This window comes from Perognathus longimembris, chromosome 7 (assembly GCF_023159225.1).
Source record: "Perognathus longimembris pacificus isolate PPM17 chromosome 7, ASM2315922v1, whole genome shotgun sequence".
NCBI lineage: Eukaryota > Metazoa > Chordata > Mammalia > Rodentia > Heteromyidae > Perognathus > Perognathus longimembris.
Genome location: NC_063167.1, coordinates 83,866,834 through 83,874,116, shown reverse-complemented (window position 1 = coordinate 83,874,116; position 7,283 = coordinate 83,866,834).

Sequence of the window (7,283 nt, the reverse complement as noted above, 5' to 3'; positions counted from 1 at the left end):
TTACTCAAAGATGAATTTATTAACCTGTAATAAGCATAAGTACCTTTAGATTATTTGCAATTCAAAAGCTGAAAGTCCTAAGATGAATTCTTTGATATTTTCTCCCCTCCATCCTTAGCCATGTATCAAAATGTATTAAGAAGTGTGCAGTTTCTGAATTACTGGAATGAGCCAGAGAAAAATCATAGAGATTACAGAAAGCAATGACTAGCAGTTGTCAAAATTAAAGTTCATGCGAGCATAAAGAAATGCTGTGGGGAGTCTTTATGCCCATGAGATCCTAGGAATGAAGAAGAGATCTGAGTTCAATAGGACAAGTAGTGATAAAGTTGATCCTTCTGAAGTTATGAGCCCTAATTTCATTTAATATTTCCACCTATTTTGTTGAACAGAATATGTATTGATTTTCTGCATCTGAGCAGTCTAGTGTCACAGATAGCACAGGTATTTCTCTCCTATCTAGGTTGAGAGAAGCTTGAGACTGTGGGCCTTTCTCATCTAGAGGCTCCAATCTAGGCCCAAGTTTTAGGGACACAGCAATTAAGAGCTAATGAACCCATACTTTAAAATACAAATGGAAACATGAACTTCCAGTGGCTGTATTTTTTGCTTCAAACACAATTTAAAAGGACAAGTAAGGTCAAAGTCAAACACCCAGAGCATAATGTAGGGGAAAGCAGGACATTGGAGATAACAGCTCAGAATGAATTTGAAGGATAGAAAAAAAATGTTTTCTAAAGACTTAACCCTATGTTCCACTGAAAGTTTTAATGTCTTGGTTTAGAATGTGGTGTTTTCTCTCTCTCTCTCTCTCTCTCTCTCTCTGTGTGTGTGTGTGTGTGTGTGTGTGTGTGTGTGTGTAGTGCTTATGATTTTCAAGATGAACTGGGTATTTACAAAATATTAATGCATTTTTTATTTATATTTTTCCTTGTAAAGACTTGGAATACTTTTGTTTCCATCTTATTTTTGGAAAACATAGAATCACTTGAAGTTAACTTTGGTGAAATTTTCCCTTTGTCAAACCATTTAAGATTAATTTTAAGTTCCAGACTAGAGTGAAATTGAAGCTTGGTACTACACTAAAAACCACTCATGCTTATTTGTCTTTAAAAAATATGATGATTTAAAAAAATATAAATACATTCAAAAATTTAATTCTCTAACTATATTCATAGTTAAATGTTCAGGCTCTAAACATGGTTCTGACATTATATACTCTTAATAAAACTTTATAGTACTTTGGGATATTGTTCATATTAATAGATAACCTATATTTCACAAAATATATTACAAAAATATTATCTTTTTGTTGGGCACAGTTGGGTCACAAGTAATTTTAGCTACTCAGGAAGCTGAGACCCGAGAGCTGTCATTCAAAGCCACCTGGGATGGAAAGTCAGTGAGATTCTTACCTCCAGTTAACCAGCAAAAGACCACAAGAGGAGGTATAGCTCAAGTATTAGAACACCAGCCTTGAGTGAAAAACCTAAGGGACAATAGCAGGCCCTGGGTTCAAGCCCCCAAATGTGCATATATACAGAAGCATGATTTACAAAGACAATATCCACCATAAATATTTTCTATCCATTTCATCAAGTTCTGTACTCCTAATTTGAATTTTGAAAGTTGCAGAATTTAACCAGAAAATGAAAGTATTCAAATTGCTACATTCCTAACTCAGGAAGATGTTATGAAGACTAACCAGAAAAGAAAAGCAAATCTACTATGTATTACAAATAAAAATATATCCTTCCAGTAACAAGCAGATTCCATTTTTAAGCAAAAAATGTTCTAGATTAAATATTGATTACTTTGCAAACTTTTTTATCCAAAAGATTTATAGTGTTTGTAGATTAGATTGTGAACACTTTTTAAAATACTATCTATTGTTTATCCAGTATTTGAATGTGTAATAATTTGACTATACCAGTGCTGGCAGAAAATATAAAGGGTTATTAAACACTGAGAATCTGCAAAATAAACTATGTTGAAGTTATTCAATGCAGATGTTTTAAAAATCAGATCCATTTCAATAGTTAACTATATTCACCAGCCTTAAATCTTTTATTTGGCTTTTGCTGTGGAATATATAAGACGGTTATGTAAAAATAAAAAAAATGCATAGGCTTCACTCATCTGTTTTACATGAATCTTCAAACTTTTGGAGTATGTGCATTTGATTTTAGAATTAAATGAGTCCAAATGGTCGAAACATAGTCTAATTGCATATGATTGCTTGGAAATGAAAGTTTCCAATACTCTGAAATAAAGTTGGTGTGGATCAGCCTAAGAAGATTTGATGGAGTTGGAAAAGAGAAGTCTGGTCATTTTAGAAAATGCAATGATGTATTTGACATTGTGTTGCTTTTTATTTGTTAAGGAGTTGTATAAAAGGAAAAGTGTATATTATCATTTTTTTCTAATGAAGATAATTTTTAAACGTGTATAGTTTTCATGAGTAAATATGTTTTCAATACTTTTTTCAATTAAGGGACACACAAATATATATATATATATATATATATATATATATATATATATATATATATATCTCAGGATTGATTCTTGTCTTTGCCACCTGAGCATCTGGGATTACATGTACATCAGGCCTGGTTTGTTATGAATAAATTTTTATGAGTCAATAATACCTTTCAATAAGTTAATAACCTTATCTTAAGCAGCATTGCTTTTTTAGGGGTGGCCAATATGAATCAAGAAAATACTATTCAAGTGGTAACTGGATTTCATATAAACATTATAGTTAGGTGATTTTCTGAACCACTTCCTTTTTCTAGATAATGTGGCTCAATAAACAGTTAATGTGCTTTCCTTTGCTTCTTTTAATAGAGCCTCTGGATGAGAAAGGCCCACAGTCCAGATCTTCTCTCAACCTAGACAGGAGAGAAACACCTGTGCTATCTGTGACATGAGAGAAACACCTGTGCTATCTGTGACATGAGGTATGAGAGACTAATTTCACTTTAAAAGAGACTTTAAAAAAACAAAACGTGTAACAGAAAAAGTATAAATGAATAGCAAAGTGCTTAGTTATCCCTTCCTTGAAATAGTTGGCTTAAGAAAATGGAACGTGAGACAAACCATAAAATGCAGTATGATAAAGATCACATTCAAAAGAAATTTTCTTGAAAATATTTTATCGTGGCTGATAAGTACCAAGTCACCCCTTTCTTCAATTATTTCTCATTTAATGGTGTAATAACGTACCACTTCTAACATTTTGTTACCTAATTATGTTCTTCTTTCCCCTAATTGATCCTGCAATAATTTAAGGATTATTGCATAGGTTTCTCTGCTTCAGTTTTTTTTAATGTTGTATTAGGCACATATGCCATGGATGGCTCTTCAGTCCTCCAATGGATTCAGGTCTCTGTATTTTAAACATTAGTACTAAACTCGACCCCTAAATATATGAAAATAAAGGGGTCTTGTGTGATTTTCACAATATTTAATCAAGCTCCACAAACTCTGAAGATTGTTTAGAACACTCAACTTTTCTGATGTCCCAGTCTATTATCAAGTTATTACCTTATTTTCTCTGAAAACCAATATAGACTAATAGTTATTTTTAAAATATCGATACAAAGGGAACTGCTTTTCACTTGATTCCCCCTCCTTGCTTTTTTCCTCCCCCACCCCACCCCCCGCACCCCCACCCCCCAGTCCTGGAGCTTGAACTCAAGGCCTGGGCACTGTCCTTGAGCTCTTTTTTTTTTTTTTTTTGCCAGTCCTGGGGCTTGGACTCAGGGCTTGAGCACTGTCCCTGGCTTCTTTTTGCTCAAGACTAGCTAGCACTCTGCCACTTGAACCACAGCTCCATTTCTGGCCATTTTCTATATATGTGGTACTGGGAAATCGAACCCAGGGCTTCATGTATATGAGGTAAGTGCTCTTGCCACTAGGCCATCTTCCCAACCCCCTTGAGCTCTTTTTGCTCAAGGCTAGTACTCGACCACCTGAGCTACAGCACCACTTCCAACCTTTTTCTGCATATGTGGCACTGAGGAATCAAACCCAGGGTTTCATGCATGCTAGGCAAGCACTCTACCACTGGGTGAAACTCCTTGTCTCCTCCTTTTTTTTTTTTTTTTTTTTTTTTTTTGGCCAGTCCTGGGCCTTGGATTCAGGGCCTGAGCACTGTCCCTGGCTTCTTCCCACTCAAGGCTAGCACTCTGCCACTTGAGCCACAGCGCCGCTTCTGGCCGTTTTCTGTATATGTGGTGCTGGGGAATCGAACCTAGGGCCTCGTGTATCCGAGGCAGGCACTCTTGCCACTAGGCTATATCCCCAGCCCCACCTTTTTTTTTTTTTTTTTTTTTTTAAATAAGACTTGTATCATCCAATTCTCTAAAGCTGAATAAATGTGTCTCATTGACATTTTTTAAATGTGACAAAACACACATGATTGAACTTCAAATTATGCCAACTTGCGTCAAGGTACTTGTCACATTCGATTCCATGTTAAATCTATGTGTGCAAACTTAGGGAAAACTGTCTGAAATAAATCCCCCAGTATGAGGCTAAAGGCAGTGGAGATGGCTCTCTCCTGGTTTCCCTCTTCCACTTTTACTGTACAGTTCTATCCTTTCTTTGAATTCCTCTGTCAATTCTTAGGTTTCTGGGAGACTTTATAGCTTGTAGTTTGCTACAGACTACAGAAGTTAGACATAATTATACCTTACCATGAATCTCCTATGTTTCCTTCCACAAGTATTAATTCAGACCCAGCTTATGCTTAGTTGGGCAATGTCCCGAGGAATTTAGACCACAGGGTACAAGAGTATAACGTAGTAATAACTCTATTCACCCGAGGTGCTTTGCTTGAAAGGATCCTTTCACAGGCACAGAGAAGGTCTGAGATGTAACCAGAAAGTAGAGCCTGCTACCATGACTGCATCATCTCTTATCTTCTAAAACAGTATCAGAGCATGGAGTATTTTATACATCAGGGCAGCTATAAACAACTAGGAGTGTCAGCTCTACAAATTGAGGCCAACACTGTAACTCTCCCTAGCTACTGAATTAAGATTCTGACAACTTCACACATAGGTATTTTTCAACTTGCATTAATTTCATTGTTTTTTGTTGTTGTTATTGCAAAGGTGATGTACAGAGGGATTACCTGTAATGAGTATATTTCTTTATGAACAGTCTCACATCTTCTCTTGTTTTCTTCTACTTTTCTTCCCTCTTGACCCCCACAGTTTGTTTCCAACGTAGGGTCTAATTAGTATCACTGCTGCATTTGTTCACCCTTTCATTGCTTTATTTTTAAGAGAAGACCTAGACAACGATTTGACACATATACAAGGAATTAAAAAAGTTAAGTTTCCAAAAGTTTGGAAACTAAAAGCACATACAAATTTTCTCTTTGTGCACATTTTGAGGCATAAAAAAAGATGAGGAGGAAGGTGCCCGCTAGTCTGGTAGTGTTGGCCAGCCACTCCTTGAGACTACTCCGGTGGCTCTCAGGGCTTCCATTTTTTTCCTTGAACTCTGAACCTGAACATAATCCTTTATTTAAAAAAAAAAATTGTCCCTTATAACAGAACATCAGCCTCTTTTCTACTGAACATGAAAACAGAATATGTGCCTACATCAAGACTATTATTACATAGGCTTAAAAATTCATCTTCTTAATTTTGTTATGCACTGAAAAAAGTCACAACTTTCCTTCATGTATTTACATCATTGTATAGATGTATTACAGTATCATACAGACTGTACTCACCATTTTCTTACAATGCTCTGAAGGGATATTATTTCAATTTAAAGTATTGATAAACTTAAAAAGAGATGGTCAATTGATCTATATTTCCAGTGCAGAGATTTTAGTGTGATATTACATATTCTGAGTTCAAATGTAATATGGTATTGATTTATTTTAGTAAATGATGTTTACAATGTGAGGTTCTAATTTGAAAAGGTGGCCATATTTCTCTAATCTGATAATTGGATTAGAAATATGTGGTTCTTGATCACAGATCAAGACTTTTCTATAGAAGATAATTCCAGCTCTTTTTCCCTTTTTAAAATGTCTTTCTTCCAGTTGTTGAGGAATTCCATTTGGTTTTCAATCACTTCATTGCCTATTCCCCAACTCTTATGCCATATGGATGGCTTTGAATAATCTAATGAGTCATATGCTGGAGATGAATGGAAAAAGCGAGGTCCTAATGATTAGAGAGGCAAATACAGAATTAAACATTATGTGTCTGTTAAACTGAATTGAAGAAACCCCCTCACACATTCAAATGTCTTAAAAACTCAAAGGCTGTCCTAGACAAGCCTTCCAGTCTCCTCTGTAAATAGACAAGGGGTGTTCATTCACTTCTGTGCATCTTTACCGAGTGGCTAATATATGTCAGCATCCTGTTGGACACTCTTCTGATTGCTGTCCAATATGAGGCATTCTTTTCAATGTTTAGGAGAAATAGCTGTAGATTTCAATGGAATGGGCTCATTTAAATGTAGAAAAAAATGACCAGGCTAACTCAATTCCAAGTTTTAAGAGGATTACCTGGAGGCTGGAGGAAGTAGACATTACTTTTACTGTGGAGTGACCACGTTTTTCCTTCCTAGTTTCTACACAAGGCTAGGCCCAGACCCTCATGAGAAACTTCAGGCATTTGGCGGTGTGTGTGTGTGTGTGTGTGTGTGTGTGTGTGTGTGTGTGTGTGTGTGTGTGTGTGTGTGTGTGTGTGTGTGTGTGTGTGTGTGTGTGTGTGTGTGTGTGTGTGTGTGTGTGTGTGTGTGTGTGTGTGTGTGTGTGTGTGTGTGTGTGTGTGTGTGTGTGTGTGTGTGTGTGTGTGTGTGTGTGTGTGTGTGTGTGTGTGTGTGTGTGTGTGTGTGTCTCTTCCCAGTGGCTTGCTTGCATGAGGGATCAGGCAGAATCAGCCAGGAAATTGAATTACTCAGCCCTTACATGTCAGCTTTCATAAATATCTTTGTTCTCTTTCGGAGTACAGTTCACTCTTTAAGATGTACCTACGGCTGGGTTTCAGCTTTGAATTGGGAAATCTACCGGTGGTGTCTCTCCAATGAGGATTTACCTACAAGCTCATGGGTTTGAACCTCCAAGGTCCCCTCACCTCACCTTCAATCCTTTCTGGTTGTAGGATTAAAGAATAAAAAGACGTTTTTTCCCCCGGGCAGGGAATATGCCCTGAGTCTGCAGGTCCCATAGCCCTCGGAGGCCTCAGGGTAAGGTTACCGCAGCGCGGGCGGCGGGCAGTCCGGGACTCCCGTAGCGCGGTGGCTCC